The sequence below is a fragment of the Coturnix japonica genome, chromosome 3 (genome assembly GCF_054131305.1).
Source record: "Coturnix japonica strain WE chromosome 3, WE-NBRP24, whole genome shotgun sequence".
NCBI classification, from domain to species: Eukaryota; Metazoa; Chordata; class Aves; order Galliformes; family Phasianidae; genus Coturnix; species Coturnix japonica.
Window position 1 is genome coordinate 4,452,864 of NC_140665.1, and position 17,878 is coordinate 4,470,741.

Below are 17,878 nucleotides of genomic sequence, written 5' to 3' on the forward strand. Positions count from 1 at the left end.
AGGGTCCCAGTTCTGCAGTACAACAGATAAGATAACGTAATACTGATCATAAAGCTTTCCTCAGCAGACAAGAAGAACAAAAACGCCCAACTCTAGAAATTTACAATCCACAGAGGATCAAGCAGATTGTATTCTGGATACCTTAAAGGTGAATGCTTTAAAACATGCATCAATCTGTAGCGATGAAAACCCAGTCCTTTCTGATTATAAATAATTCCTTTTTTCTCGGAGACAGCAAGGGCCTAAATCAAAAAGTTTTATCAGTGCAATTTTTAGCATGACAAAAAAGAGTCGTGCTGCTCACTGCAGCACTGACAGCACCACAGAAAAGAATGAAACAGGTCCTGTTCCTAACACAATCAGTACAGAGGAGGGATTAGCTGATTTGTAAGCTCTCTGGAGCACAAAGAAAACACACGTACAACAGCAACAAAAAATTACTGATCTCGTGAACTGCTGCCATTCCTGAATATAACATAACCTACCACCAGCTTTCCAAACTGCAGTGGAAGCATATTGAGAACAACCTCCCAGAAGTGCAATGGTGGGAGGACCTAAACATGTTCTCTTCACCCTCCACAGCAAATCCCATCTCCATCACGGAACCAAATCCCTGGAGCTTATCTTTCCTGCCGCTTCAGTTAAGATGCATCAAAGGCACCAGCTCTGGCCTTGCAGGACCTGGAAAAGGAACTCGCATGAACTCTTCATTCGATACTATGAGAGGAAGTTAAGATGAGCTTTCCTCAGCTGAAAGCTTTTCCTAGCAGGAGCTTCCATTTCACACTCCCTTGGGCATATTTCTGTGATTTTTCTTCTCTGAAGGCTAACATTGACTATCTCCCATCACCATGGAGTCTTCATTTGTCCTCAGCGCTTGACCCAGGTGACTAACTAACATTTGTAAAGGGCTGAATGCGAGATGTCTGTAACGGAAAAATCTATGTGCAGAAATACTGTGAAACCATTGGAGTCTTTTAGTTATATATTTAAAGATTGATGACACCTGCATTGATTGCTTTAGTCACCTAAGTCTAAAGACACTTACAAACATGTGTGAGACCACAATTCATGCTTGAAACACCCTACTTACGTCATACAAGCCAGAGGCTGAATGAAGCAATATCTAACCTTTACCTAGTAGTGGCTTTTATAACGTAAACCACTTACATGAAGTGAAGGGAACATTGATTCTCCTGTTCACGTTTTCTGAGATTATTCAGTATTATCAGTGTTTGATCACACCGTGGCTGCTGCTCCTATAGATTGTTTGATACAGTGTATTTCCCACTGTACACAAAGCAGCACTGTAGGAAAACCCAATTCAATCAATTTGAGCAGCTTTTCTTGTGCTACGCTGGTATATGACATTGGACAGATAAAGTTGTGATCCTATCTAATATATTATTTTACTTATTTGAGTGGTGAACAAAATGAATGAAGGTACCTGATGCAATCCAATCCTGCTGTCGAAAGATAATGGCACCATTATTTGCTGAAGACAGACCAAACAGGGGAGGTGGAGGAAGGGTTTAACCACTGCTTCCCACATCTGTAGCAAACAAGGGCACTGCAAAGCATGATGGAAGAATGCTAGGAGACTTCATACTTAATACTTAGAATACTTAAAGCATAACAGCTTTTACCTTAGATGCACTGGAACCAGTCCAGGAAGAGAGCCAAGGAATTCTCTCCTATGTTATATTACAACACAGAAAGGTAACAACAAGTAGCTTTTAAGAATGATGATAGAATAGTGATAGACATGACAGGTAATGGAAGTCAAGCACTGCCAGACTACAGTTAACGTAAGGCACAGTATGCAATGTGTCATAAACTTGGACGTCTTAGATGTGGAAGACAATCTCGGAGACAACAGAGTAAATGGCGTCATCACCCAATACATTACGTGTTGTATATAAACTTCTTTCATTCATCCAGTCACTCACCAGCCTTGTGTTTGTTGCTTGTGATGGGTTATGATGGAATTACATTTACTGGTGATGTACCAACAATGTTTGTTGTACTGGCACTATACTGTTCTATCCAGTGACCAAAATGTGTCTGGACAGCTTTGTTAGTAATTTGCTGCAGCCATTGAAGACTACTTGGGTCTAGTGCTGATATTTTAAAGCACTAGTTTAAACATCAGAGCTTGCTCATATTCAGTGAAAAGATATGCTAGTTCATCTAAAGAATGCATGTAAGAGCGAAAGGAAACATTGCACCGTGGTTACACAAATTTACACTCATTGGAATAGCAGTGCGATACAAAAGGCTTCAGATTAGCCAGATTCTATTGTAATTAGGGCTGCAGATACCCACCTTTGCTGCTTAAGCTCTTCTTCAACTTACTTTTTGATGACTCTCCCCACGGCCTTTTATATCAGATTTTTTGGGGTTTTTAAATAAAACCTTTTTTAATTGACATTTTTGACAATTTAATTAGAAATACCTTTCCCTCATGATTATGTTTATTTTTACGCTTTGTTCCTCTGCCAATTTTGATCCATTTAATTAGTTTTAACTATATCCCATACTGCTCACCTTCAGAAGTCAACCTATTACGTATATAAGCTCGGCTGTTCTCCTTGTATAAATTATGTGAATATAAAGGAACTTTTAAAGGGAAAAAAAACCCTGACTTTTAATCATAACACAATGTTGCTTATGAAATTCTGTGGATGCCCCACCATATTCACATCCAATTTAATGGGATTTTCGCTTCTTTTTTTTTTTTCTCACTCCCTTCAACTTGCTTAAGGAAATAACCATTACTAACACACTACCTAAAAGCCAAATGGTGCACTAGAAGCTATCATCAGCTGTTGCCTCTAAGGATGTGTTTTAAAATGTCATTACTGATTTCTTCTCATTGAAAAATATTTGGAACTTATAAGGGAACTCTGCTTCTCATACATTTTTCAAATGTTGTACCCAATTCTTTCCCCATTAACTATTGCTTTCATTGTAGATATGGGGAATAAGGCAGTGTAAGAACCTAAGGCTGAAGCACACATAAAACAAAAGGTTCATACATTTATACCGCAGAGCATGTGGTAAAACTTATCTCTGTGGTGGAATCTCCAGTCCAAGTGATTCTCAGAGCTCTACTGTACAAGGCCAGAAGTAGCCTGATCCTAGCCTGCCATATTTAGAGCAGAGGGAGAGCCAACCAGATGACCTCCAATGTTTCTTGCCAACCTGAATTATTCTGTTCTATTTAGCTGACAAAAATAAATAAATAAATAAATAAATAAAAAATTAAAAAAAATCTCACTTAAGCTGTCTTAAACAAGAGCATTCTTCTCAAACACCTTTGTTTTGCTGATGAGGATGCTTCGTTGGGAAGTTTTAAGTCCATGAATTCATTTCACCTAAATTCTGATGCTTAACTGAGATGGCTAAATTAAGAGCTGAGCTTTTTTACATGTCATTCCCTGTGCAGAGACATGACCACAACTCATCTACACCCCAAATCTAGTCAATAAGTAATAATTATCACATAACTCAACTGAGTTTAAGCAAATAGGATGGACTTGGAATTCAGTAGCTCACCATGGAGTGTCTATAAGAATGAATGAAGATTACTAGGCTGTAACACCCACCTTCTTTCTGGGAAATGTAACAGGATGGTGTAAACTGAACATCATGCCCAGCCAATAACACAGGTTACACAGATTCTTACCCTGAGTAATGCCAGCCAAATTCCCCCGAACTGATTGGTATCAAGTACTTGACATACAGCCATAAAACCTCATCACTTGACTCTGCATTTGCCAGATATAGATTTCATATATCTTAAGAAGGAAGAGTATGTGCAAAGAGACTTATTCTTGCCTTTCAATGGCATTGACCACTAAAATGCTTCTGGGAAATCCTTATCCATCATAAGCATGAACTCAAATCCAGTTCCCAAAAGGTAAGCAAATCTTGGACAATTTTCTAAGCAATTGCCATTTTTGTTTAACAATAAAGTCTAAGAAATGTGGAGATGAAAAGCAACATTACTTTCATGAATTTCTCTCTAGGATAGACATCTTCCATTTTAAAAACCTCATGAGACCACAAAACACCAGCAGAACTAAAGGGAAACCACTGAGCTCTGCACTTCCACCACCACAATACAACAACGTATACTTTCAAAGACTCTTTGCGCTGGCTCTGGGGTGGTCACCGTACACCTGTACAACAGGAGAGACATTCAGATTAACTATGGGATTTTTTTCCAGCCATGGTACAGGAGCTCTGTACCTAGATTCTTTAAAGGTTCTTAACATTGCAACACACAACACTGCATCCACATCTTTGATTTGCCTAACCCACTGTCTGGAATAAAGCTAATGTCTGGAAAGGGATTTTAAACATGTAAATAGGATGAATGGCCTGCCACTAGCTCTATGAAAAGTCACGAGAAGGTTGATATTGGATGAGATATGTATGAAAATAAAGAAGAATGTAACTAATGCTAATTAATACTAATTACTTCATCTGCTTTATGAAGGGGGAAAAAAAAGACATGTTTATCAACCAAGCAATCACTAATAAAATTACAGGTTTGGTTAAAGGTAATTACGCTGACCTGACATACTTCCACAAGGTGTACACGTTATCCAAGAGAAGGTTACAAGTTGGTTTATTTTATCACAGGAGGAAGAGTTACCCACTTCTGAATATGAAAGAGAGATATTAATGTATTAATCTCTAAATCAGCAGGAAATACGTGCAATGGGGTGAAATAGGTGGTAGCCACAAAGACAAAATTAATAACTAATAAAAGGAGAACATTAGCAAGAGAAAGAATGGATTCTTCACTATTTGAAATCTTTTAGAAACTTTCCTAATGCAAGCATCTGGTACATTTAAATTGTAGACATTAGCAGCTTCATGCAAAATAAAGAGATAAGACTCTATGTTTTAGAAAAGCAATTATCATAATAGTCTCTGCAGGCTGTCAAATGAATTTGCTTGTATGATTCCAAGGTGTTGCACATGGAGTTTCTCAGCATGATCTCAAATGGACCTTCTTTCATCCATCTCTTTTGGACACCCTCAGAATTATCAATCCCATCTCAGTGCAATCTGTCTCTTGCTGTTTCCTGTTGCAGCTTAATTCTCATTCCTTCTGCAGCAAAACTTCTGCAGCCTTGTTCTTTCTCAGAGCATTAGCATTCCTAGAGACTGCCCTGGTGCACCATCTAACTGTGCCTTTGTGCCACTTGCCCTGTTTACGCCTCCCCACCCTAACACACACACCCATTATCAATCTGGTTTAGATCATTTATTGTAACTCTTATTATCATAACTCTTTTAGGCTATGGTAAGGATTTCTGCATGTTAAAGTCACGTTTACGCATTAGACCTTAAAGCTTACATCTTACTTTGTGCCATTACACCTGTAATGCAATGTCACGAGGCCATGCAATGCCTACGCTCAGAATCCCTCCATTTGTTCTCTTAGAGAGAGAAGGGTTGGTTTTCTGTTGTAATAAGCTCTAGTGCCTGAATATCTATGTTCTAGAGTCAAACTGATGCACCTTAGCTGAGAGCCACCTTGTGTTCCCTTTCTGTCAGGGGAAACTGTCACTTCCAAAGCACAGTGATTCCCTCAGCACTCCAGGTCAGGCCAGCCTCTGGAAAGACCTTTCTTTGCTCACAACCTCAGGACCAAATCTAAAGCAAGCAGGATCCTACATCCAATGAGCAGTTAAGATCTGGATATTAAGCGGGATGAACATAAGCCTGTATGTTACCTCTTCAGATCCAAGAGAAGTGATACCAAATTGGATTAGCATTTTCCTTCTTTTCCAGATCACCTTTTCCTTTATGCAGTTTCCTGTTTATGAAATTTCTCTAGCAACCTTAATGGGTATTTTGACCCAATGTACCTTGTGATAAATGCCATAATCATCCATTTGGAGGCTGTCCCATGTTCTCAAGACCATAGAATTTTGGATCACAGCCTTTTATTTCATTTTCATTTGGCTTCTGTTCCTAAGCACTTTGCTTATTATCAAGCCCTTTTGTTGTGTGTACTCCGGTTCCATTCTACTAATTGGCTACAGTGTAGGTCTATGATCCCTATCAAATTAACTCCTACTGTAATTGAGCTTGCTACAATCATACTGCCTGTATAACCTCCTCTTTAACTCATGGCCTTGTTGCTGTAATATCTACGCTTATGCCGAACTTGCCATACTTTCAACAGAGTCTACACATTGGAAGCTATTTTAGAAAATCAGCATCTTTCACCTAAAAATAGAAAGCCTTTTTATAATCACAAAGAAGCCATTACAGTCAGAATCCAATGGTGAAATTAAAAAACAGTCCGTTCAGCTAAATTAGGTTTCTTAGTTGAATGTAGAAGGATCATGAGATTCACCTTTCATGGCATGGTATATCAGTGGACATAGTACAAGCTGCCTTCAAGTTCCTCTCTAAAAGTATCAAGGTTTTTCACTGTGGTCTTTAGGCATTTTGGATAAGGATAGAGAGCAGAAAATCAAGTGCCTAAGTTCCATTTACTCTTGTCATCAAGGCCCTCTAAAAACTGGGAGAACTTCCATCCCAAACCAGATACCTGGGTATCCTCTAGAAACACATTTCATCAGTCTGAACTAATATGAATACACTGAGGAATAAAAATGTTGTCAAAGACATCAAAACGGATGTTGTTAACCCAGAATAATGTCACAATTTGTGTGCCCTGGTGGCGCAAGTGGTGGGAATGCCGCATTGCAACACAGAGGTTCGAATCCCGGGGGGTTGGACTCGATAATCTCTAAGGTCCCTTCCAACCCGCACGAGACTTTGATACTATGATACTATGATAAAATGTTCTGTGTAACAATCACACAGTGTTTTTCACGAGGAAGGAAAAAAAAAAAAAGAGAATTAACCATTGGTGATGCTTTAAAAGGTGCCTTAGTGAAAGTAATCAGAACAGCAAATACAGCCAACTAAGTAGAAACTATTCTAGCATGCCTCATGCTATTTTTATTTGCACTGGTTAATATGTTCTTACGCCTTAAGATAAGTAGGCCAGCTTGTCTGAGGAATGCAGAACAGGGTGCTAATTTCATCTCTGCCTCACAATTCACCAGCGTCAGCACTTACTAAACTGGAATTAGGCGCCCCGTCCTATTTTGATAGCGGGTTCTATATGTTGTTACTTTTTCTGTTCAGTTAAGCAGAACAGTCAGCTTTTGAGCACTAATAGTAGTCACCCACTCGCTCATTAGACTCCAGTATTGCTTTTTCCACCTCTCCCTTGTAACATCACATAGCATCTTGAGCTGCCACTTCTATAGCGTATTCCAAACTTTCCAGTGCCCTTCTGTTATTACCATTCTTGGAACAACTTTTTATATGGCCTAAATTGCACATAGATGATAATTAATAGAAAAGCATCTTACTCATGATTGAGTAAGCCTGGCAAATACAATCTGCATTACAAGAATCTCTTCTGTTTCCTCAGACAGTACAATCTCAAAGTGATTGCTTTCAATTCAGGATGAAACTCCTTAAAGATGCTGCAGTGCCCTCCTGACATGTTATGGGCTGCTTCAAAACACATAAATAACAGCGATGCAACAATATATTGAAAATTCAGAGCAACTGTTTGTCATCAGATTAGAATGTCAATGATACAATGTAAAGATGAAGAAAGATAGGTGATAAATTTATAGTTGTAGCTTAGGAAAAAAATCTGTGTTAATTTATTTCCAAACGCAGGTATTTCTGATCACTTTTTAAAAAATTTTGCATATGCATTCTCATAGAATCCATTGTATTGAGTTTAGACCATCTAGTCAAACTGGAAAAGGAAAAAAATAATAAAGTAAAATGCAGGGCCATCTGCATTACTAAGAAGTGTTTTAATTGTATTTCTAATATTAAAAGGCATGAAAATTGTAGGGCATTTTTCTTTAGTTTCATAATAAATGAGGCTTTATTTAGAATTGCTTTATGAAAACTCTGGCTCTAATGAAAAGATTTGCTTTCTAAATAGTCAGTGACTCATGCTTTTAAAATAGCTCATTTCTAAGAGCAATATCAAAGACTGAAACTAACATGGGGACTTTTCTCTATTTGCTCTTTACTTAGAATCATAGAATCACCAAGGTTGGAAAAGACCTAAAAGATCATCCAGTCCAACCGTTCACCTATTACCAATAGCTCCCACTAAACCATGTCCCTCAACACAGCATCCAGTCTTTCCTTGACCACCCCCAGGGTCGGTGACTTCATCACCTCCCTGGGCAGTCCATTCTTGTACATTACTTGTACAACATGCAACTACATCAAAAAACATTCAGAATAAACACAACTTTGGATATACGCAGTTAAAAAGAAAAGCAAACTTTTGACTATTTTATCATGTCAGCACAACCACAGTACCGGTACTCCTTTGGTCTGAAATTGGAACCAAGTACAGCCTCTTAGGTGGCACAGTACCTGTGTTCTGACTTGACAGCAACAATTCAACAGTCAAAAACAAAGATATAAAAACAACAGAAAACAAGATGGTGCTCACTTTTCATCTTTCCTCTTCTCTGGAAAGCAACACTACATATACACAGCTATCTATGACCAAATAGAGACTTGCAGAATGTTCATCTCTATGACTTTGCTCAGTTAAATTGCTTTTCCTCACATAGGAACCCAGTTTGCCTCTACACTGTTTGTTAAAATGCACATCGCTGCTAATGCTAATGTAACACAAATCACTAGCAACAAGCACTGAGAGGCAAATTTTCCTTCCAAAGCACTATCATATCCACAGGACAAAATTTCACATTTCATACTGAGGGAAAAATTTACGAGGTCTTGAAATATACTGCAATGTGTTCTCCATGAAAGAAAATTAGGGCTCAACTCCTTACTCATGTTTAGCTGGGGAGTATAAACTTCTCCCATACAGTTCCAGGCACTTAAATGAGATGTCTGTGGAGGAGCCCAGTTGTCCTATGCTCCCTCTCCACTTGCATGGGAGAGACAGAATCAAATTCCTAAAGCACAATGCCTGTCCTCCCCCCATACCTGAAACCTTTCCTTCTACTCATCCTGAATGGCTTCGGTGAGAAATATGAGAATTTGCTCTTCATTTTGCAATTTCTCTCACAGGTCTTGATTTATTATCATCACAGTGACAAATTACAGTTGCTTTATAAAAACACAGTACTGGAAGCAATGCCCTGGGCTATCACATCGAGACTGTTCTTAATCTCCTGCATGTGCCTCCCCAGAAGTGTTTGTAGAGAGTAATCACAGTCCTTCTCAGCCCTCATTTTGCTGGCCCAAACAAGCTAAGGTCCTTTGTTCTCTGCTTGTAAGACAGCTCTGTATTTTCTTGATCAGGGTAGTAGCCCTTCCTGCTGCTCGTTATAGATCAAATTAATCTTTCTTGAATAGGCTGACTTTCTATGCATGCATTACCGCAAATACAGCTTCCTTCTAGCCCTATACAACAGTAATAAAGCATCCAGGTCTATAGGAAACACTTGGCCTCTTGCTTCTTCAGATTCTAGTTGCATTTTTCCATAGCAGCAACATACTGCTGATTCAGTCATCTTAGCCTAGACAAATGGACTCGAGTCTTTGCACTTCCTTCAAGTTTCAACAGAGGAACTTCCAGCTAATCATACCTGCCCCTAAACTACAGCAGTTAGTAAGTTAAATGAAGCAGGCAACAAATGTTTGTTTCTGCTGGCATTGCTAGCAGAAATACTAAGCACATATTAAGATTGTTATTTTAGCCCCTGAGAAAACATCTCTATTTCCCATCCTTTCCCTGGATCAAGCAGTGCTGGTAAGGTGCACATAGCCTTCAGCAGCCCAGGGCCTTAAGATCAAAGTTGTTCTCCCTGCCTCCAGCAGCTAGAGGCTGCCAGAAGTCTGCCATCTCCTCCTTTTTCTTTTATTTCTCGAAAAACTTTATTCAGCACACCAGAAAGGCTGCAACCAAGAAATCCAAACAGTTTAATGACACAAAAAGGTTCAAATTAGTGTCTGCCTTGTTTTTCTCTGTAGTTTAAGGGATCAATATTAATGAAGAGGGAAGCTATAAACATCACTAATGAGGATGAAGTGGAATATCCCAAACTACAGCCACACACACTTGATCTTGCACCAAATGAAGATGACACCCACTACTAAAGGCTGCATTTTAATCTAGCCACAATAATAACAGTGAAGTTAGTGCTATTGGTAAGTTTTAATAGATGATGTCTTACAAAAGCACCCTACTTGAAATTCAGCCCAAAGACTAAATTAAAGTCAAAGCCCTAGTCAGTTAACTGGGCTATAACATGTGAAGAATTGATTTTCTTATTTTCAGCTGTCAGACCTGCTACAAAGAATGAGTTTTAATTCTGGGGATGTTATTAAACTCCTTGCTTAACTGGCAGAAAAATGGAACCGCTAGCCAGGCACTGGTGGTGCGGCTGTCGGAGTGAATGACACCTGTCAGAGTATGATGAATGACCCTCAATGCCCCACAATCCCCCGCTCTGTCACTCAGGTGAGGGCCATTAATCTTCATCGAGGGCCTGTCAGGCCAGGCAGCCACGACGACAAAACGTCTTCTCGCATTTGCTGCCGCCACGCACGTAACAATGCGATATTCTTATTGTCAGAGCGACGCTGAATTAGCATAATTTATTATGACTTTCTTCCCCCAGAGCCCCCTCCCCATCCAAAGCCCAAGTAGAGGAGAGATGCGATTAGACAGATGGAGGGTAGGCCCAGCCTGCCAGCCACAGAGCCCCCCGCAGTGCCTGATGAGGAGTGGAGCATCTCTACAAACCAATCAAAAAGCTGGCAGTTCAATTACAGAGTAATAAAGGGACATTCATCATTCAATTAGGCACCTGTCATGGTTTCACAAAAGGGAAAACTTCTAACCTGAGACTCTAGGGAGAAGATGCTACAACCAGGAGGCAGGAAAATAAATGAAAAAAGGACAAAGTCAATTACTGGCCAAACCAGACAAAAGGAAATATGTTAAAATAAGGGAAAAGTTATCCCTAGGCAAAAATCAGAAAAGTTACATGACCTTATGAAGATTATAAAGGGGCAGCATTAAAAGAGCTGTGCCACGCTACTCCGCAACACACGCTACCAAATTTCTCCCCTTGCAGGCTTCAGTGAAAGCTGAGAGCTGAATGTTATCATGAGGAAAGCTTTAGGGAAATAGTCTGGCAATTTAGAAGCCCTGATATTGCTGCTGCAGTGGCACACAGCACACACCATCTCAAGAAGGAATGCACCAATTCATCTGTGCTTGTTGCTGTGCCTTGTTTGAAGCGCTATGAAGACCTGGGGTGATTCTTCTTACCATGTTAGGAACACAAGCAATTCTGTTAACCGCTAACTTGACCGAGTGAACCTTTTAAAAGAAAAAGAACAAAACAACTCCAACACACCGTACAGATGCTAAGACTTTGCCATGTAAAAGGCCAGAGAAAACAGGCAGGCATGTTTCATTCCAAGTTACTTTGTTCAATTTATGTGCCTCCTAGTTTACAGAACCCAGCTCTTGAAAGTTATCAAAAATTAGAACGGGTTAGGACATGGCAGAGATGAGATTGTTTGTCAAGCAGAGACTGGAACTAATGTGAATTTACCCTGTTCTGCAGCTGCAAATAATTGGTAAAAAAAAAAAGAATAATATTAGATTGCTGAACAGCTGCTTGTGCAATAAACTCCGTTAAGTTGATTACCTGCCTGCTAAGAAGGTTTATAGTAAATTACAACTTCAACATTAAATTACCGAAGTCGCAAAGGTAGAATTTGGTTGGAAAAAAGGTAAAATTAATCCAAAAAAAGTTACTTAGACGTGATGAATGAAATCTTGTATAACCAGCTAGAATGGGTAGAAATGGCTGGGGTGTCTCAGTGATTTGAATTCATCCCTTACTTTCAAAAGTGCTGTCAAAGTCCAGCCTTACAGAGAGCTGCAAAGAGTAGCAAGGAATCCTATATTTATTACTTGTCCCAGTGCAACGCTGCACAACTACACATTCCCCCCTGCTCCATCACAGTGAGCCCAGGAGCATGCACACTGACACAGGGGGTTTCCAGGAGGCAAGCAAGCTCATCTGTGGGGCTGCAGCTTGCTATGTAAATGCAGCAGCTCACCCAGACATGAGTCAGGTTACAGTTCCGAGTGCTCACATCACAGTAAGATTTACACCACTGAATCTCCCAACAGTTTTCAAAATACTGAATAAATAAGTTCACAGAATATTCCAAACAGGGAACACGTTAGGAATATTTTGCCCACGAAAAATATTGTCTGATAACATTTGCTTGGCTTTAGCACAAGACCAGCTGCAAGCACCAGCTATTATTTACTTCAGCAGCCAGAGCTGGTCAGAGCTTCCCTTCCAGAGGGAAGGAATCATTAATCAGCATTTTCTTATATAAAGAAGATCTAAATTTTCAACAGGGTGCAAAATAATGCACGCAGTTGATCTGTGAGCTGAATACTTCCTTCCATGTCTTTTTGCTTTTGCATCCCAGGACCTAATGAAGTTCTGATACAATGAAACAAAGAGTCTAATGATAACTACATACCTCGCTCACAGGGGGTGCTTTGATGATCAATTTACTAAGGCTTTTTATCTGTCCTGGAGATGAAGAGTGCTCCATAGCATAAGTACTAGCCATAATGTTATGCACTGTCATCATTACCTTGCTTTGAAAAAAGTCATCTCAGTCTATTTTATCATCTTTCCCAAAACACCAGGCAGGGCATTTTTGTTGTTGGTCTGTTTCCCCCTTTCAGGATAAAAACATTCAAAGCATTAGCCTGCAAAATCTAGAATGGGGAAGAGAAAAATGCCTGAATTACTGAACCACAAAATTTGTAACTCCTTTCCTACGCTTTCCTCTAGAAAAACTCAGTTTATCCATACAGTGGTTGCCTTTAAGATTTGTCGCAGTGTCAAGATCTTAAACAGAACAGAGGCAGGGAACGTTGCACGAGACTCAAAGGTGTTTGATGCTATCAGATGTGGGGGTCTTGTGCGCACAGCTCCACTGCTGCTGTGCAATGGTTCAAAAAATTGAAAGCCAAGTGCCCAGGGAATAGGTTACAAAATTAATAATTGCTTGCTCTCTTGCTTTGATGTCAAACAGAAAACAAACAGAAACCCCTTTCAGGAAGTCTAAAAATAACTAAATAAAAACGAGCAGAGCTAAAAATAAAACAACTTACTGCAGATGCAGAGATCACCAAGCCCCAAAACAACCAATTTGCCTTCTCTCTTGCACAAGCAGAGATGATAACTCCAGAAACTCAGACTAGTAAAGGGGTTCTGAGAGGTTCTGTGTGAGATATAAATTTTTAGGGAGAATGCTCTTATGTGATGCTACTAAGTCATGCTATCAGAAGTTGCTTTGCCTTTTAGCTTCTATGTAGACAATTTGGAACAACTTACTATATACTCCAAATAAAAAAAAAAGCATGGATGATTCTGAATTTTCAATATGATATCTTTTAACAAATTGGGTTATCCAGAGCTGTCATAACAGTGATATGGCTTACTAAGTATTCATAGACATGGCACATTCATCCGAATGCCTCAAAAAGCATCATTTACCCATCTTGTTCCTGTATATAGCAGTGCCTACCCTAAGAAATATAGTTTCCCAGGGAGAAAGTGCTACCATGGGTCCATGTCAGCAAGTCCACAAAAGGAAAATGAGGGTTCAGGGAATTAAAAAAATAATAATAATAAAAATCACATTGAGACAAAAAGGGAAGACAGTAAAGTACCAGGATGATAGCAGGATGAATAATTGATGAGCTGGTGGTTTACGAGTGAGTTTCATTAATATTATTCTGCAGGTTCATTAAGCACTGTCCCAGGCTCATCTCCAAAGGTTCCTCCTGAGTTTTGATTAGGTGATGCAGATCTTTTGCTTAGACATCAGAACTTCAGGCCTTCAGTGAAGGCAACTGCTTCCTAAGCCCCAATCCCTTCAGCCAAGCACCTTTCAGAGCTGCTTTTTTACTCCCCTCCCACTAATCACAAGTCCCTAAGCATGACAGCGAGTCTTAGTAAATAATATATCAAGATAAATGATAATTGTTCTGTTTTAAGTGTCTCCTAATGAGCATCATAAATTAAAAATTAATATTGCAAAGACTGTATGAATAGCATCAATGCTATAAACAGAGCAGCAGGGATCAAGAATGCAAATGAAAGTGAAATGCTCCCTTATCCACTCCCCTATATGAAAAAATTCTGGAGCCAGCAGACTATTAGGCATTACAAAGCTAATAAATGACTTTAATGAAGTTCCATAACAGGCAATTTCTTCCTAATCTTTCCTTCACCTTCCAATTTTGGCTCCTCTCCGGATTGTGAGATTTCTTTTGTTGATTTTTTTTTTCCTCCTACAAATTCTCTCTCAAGAGCTGTGTCATTTTAGATGCAACAGTAATCTCAAATTAAAGCATGTTGCTGAAACAAAAACTAGGGAATGGGCTGGTTAACAGATTGCTGGTCCTGATGATCACGCAGAAAGGCTAAAGCGATTTGGCAGTCGCCATTCTGTTGTGTGACGTTGCTATTATCATCGTGCTTTCTATTCAGAGAGTGCATTCAAATGGTGTCTTTTTCTGGGTGAATGAATAAGGTACACTTTGCTATGCCTTTCTACCTCCAAGTTTGAGCTGGAAAGAAAGGAGTCAGCTGGAAGTCTTATCTATCCTTCTTCCAGAGCCCTAGTTTATTAAATCTAGATGTAGTACAAGTATTTGCACAAGCCATGTTTGCCTTTCTTGAAAATTAGAATCATCTGTAGATGAATCCCACCTCCTCCATTGTTTGTAAATACATAAAATTGACCCTTTGAAAACAAAAGCCTCTGGATACTGTATTTGTATCATCATGTCACTAGCAATCCCATTGCATTATTGCTAGACAGTAGTTGTACATCACACTTAAAGGAGGAAATTAAATCAGGATTACCACATAATGAATGATACAAAGTGCAAGTTCTTGAAGGGGTCTGGTAGTCTGGCAAGGACTGGAATGCTTTCCCATTATTATTTATTTATTCAAAATGTACCTGAATAAACTTCTATTTTATTCTTGTTTGCCTTTTTTGGCCACTTTGAGGTATGGAATATTTACAGCCCATCAGCTAATCTGCTCCTTAAATTATGCAAGACGTATAAACAGTGGGTTAAAGAAAGAGCATAAGGTATACATTAAGAAGGAAAGCAATTACTGAGAAGAGGCAACGCAATTACTGAGAAGAGGCTACTCGTCCATCTCCATCATTTTTAAGCCTAAAGCAATGGAAGTGCTAGTCACTGCTCTGTAATTAAGGCTGAAGTCTGCATTTCAAGGAATTTCAGCTTCTTTCCATGATGCATCCTCTCTAAACACAACAGTTGCTCTTTAAAGCACAGACATTTCTGAGAACATATAAATATTTTACTTCAAGCCCTTTTTCTTTGAGACAAAATTAGACATCTCATGCCTTTTTTTATTGTCCCAGTTGATACTGTTACTAGAATAACTCAGACTTGAAACAAAGCAGTGAAATCTCAGCATAACAGAAATTGTTTCTTTCTAGAGCAAATGTTTCTCTTATCTTCCTGTTGGATGCTGCCAGACAAGACAGACTTCCTCTTAAACAAGACTTTCATCATATCGGAGCTAACTGAACTACTAGTCAACTGTAAAAACTTTTAAAGTAACTGCTTAGAGACATTTACACTCCCCTAGTGCTGGGGAGCTCCCTCGGTAGAAGGCTTCACTTCCACCATCTCTACATCTCAAAGGTTCAGAATGCCTTGCTTGGCTTTGTTGCCCTGGAAGTTGAGACAGAAGCACAGGCAAAGCCGTTAAAAGCACAGAGTCATTAAAAGTTGGACACTAATGTATCTTTGAAATCCAATTTCTTTTCCTTTGGGACAACAAACAGTAAAATGCATTAACTATAATTGTATGATTATCTTGGGGCATCACTAGATGCAAGAATTAATGTTACTCCAAATTTCAGCAAGCCTGGATCTGTGCTAAATGTGATTTTAATTTTAAGTTATTTGAATTAGCAATTGTCTTTAGCTAATTAAAATATTATTGTAACATCAGTAACCTTTGGATTACTGATACATGTTTTCCATATTCAACTCTGTTTTAATGTTGGAAACGTTTTCTGCTTGGAGATTTACATTTGTCTGGGGATCCTCAGCTGGTGATAATCGCTGCACCCACACTTAATGGACCTATGCCAAATCTATGCCAGCTGAGGATCTAGATATGTATATTTACTCTTGTGCATCTCTTTTTTTCCAGCGTATACAAATGGTGAAACATAGCTCTCAGCATAATAACCAAATGCAATCGCTCTTCTCCACCAACAATGGGTTTTGCACTGCCGCCCTCAAGTTTGATCTGTGCTGAAGACACCTGCTCTCAAGGAAATGAGCTGGGACCACCAACTCATTTCACAAAGGCCACTGAGCAGCTGTCACATGGTAACAACTCCCAGGCAGTACTGACCTGTAACAAATCTGAACCACTGACCTAGAGGTGAAAGGCTCTATATCCAATTACCAATCCCTTGAGTGAGCCACTGCTAAGTTTTGCCTTGAAAACATTAAGAAAAATATGGACAAAAATAAGCAAGAATGGGGAAAAAAGCACCAAAGCTACATCATTATTAATATTTAGCTATACACCAAATCTTGGAAGTCAAATGTGTTATTGCTACCAGCAGAGTATCTGGACTCTGTGACTATGAAAAAAAGCCAATTAGGAGGAACACATTGAAGTGATATAACCCTTACATTCTTCCTATATCATTAATGGAAAATAAAACTGTCCACACAAGATTGAAACAAAGAAGAAAACAGAGAATGGCTGATTTTGTGTTTCCCCCTCATGAATTTATCAAGGTAAATATAACATTTTCCTTGCAAATGGCCGAGTAGGAAGCATAAAAGTATCCTTATTCAGTGAAGTCAGTCATTCACTCTGCCGGAAAGTTCAAGAAAAAAAGGCCATTGAGCAACTGAAAGCCTGATAAAGTGGGCTATAATGCTGCCCAGTTAGAGCTTAGGCAAGAAGGCACTTCTCTCAGCTGTTGTTCCATTTTACTCAACATTATTCTTGACAGGGACAGTAAGCAGCAGCAGGGTACAATCTTTCTTTGTCTTTAGCAGTACTGAAACTGGAAGAAATTCCCTCTTGTCTTCCCTCTAAAACGTAAACAGACATCTAACAGTGCAACACCACCACAAAAAGCAGTTTTGATTATATTTCCTTGATATTCTGCAATTACTATATAATTATATATCAGTGTATCTTTATAACTACAGTAGAACAGGCTTTGACTAAAGCACTTTTTGACAAAAGTAAGAAAACGAGTTATTAGAAATGAATCACTGAGCTGTCTTTCCTCTTTTAGGCTCCAAATCATGCCATGATTAGCCCTTTGGGTCTAAGTAAATGTGGACTTCGAGCTCCAGGCTGAGTGGCAGCTTGCCATCCATCTGCACATCTTGCCAGCATCTTCCTCTGTCCCACCCAAGAGAGTAGGAACTTGGTAGAAAATATGCTGACGGTACAGCAAATGAACAAAAGGGATGTGCAAGACCAAATTCTGAGCAGCAATAGAAAGGACCTAAAAGCAAACAAAACCCCTCAACATGAAATTATGTTTACACATTTACTCTCTTCTGGAGAAGGAATTGCAAAGGATGTTCAACATCAGATATACTGTGAACACATACAAAGAGATGAAGTAGCTTCAAGAAATTTTGCTTACAGGTAGTCAGTCATGTTCAGATTCACTCACATTTCATAGTGTTTTATATGCCACTGGTATCCATTGTCATTTAAGGAACTTC

At 39.1% G+C, this 17,878-nt stretch overlaps 1 protein-coding gene across 1 annotated transcript in view; it reads right to left on the bottom strand.

The window, feature by feature from the left end:
- Positions 1-17,878, bottom strand: part of LOC146761228 (uncharacterized) — a 415,444-nt gene that overhangs the window by 194,297 nt on the left and 203,269 nt on the right. The window lies entirely within an intron of this gene.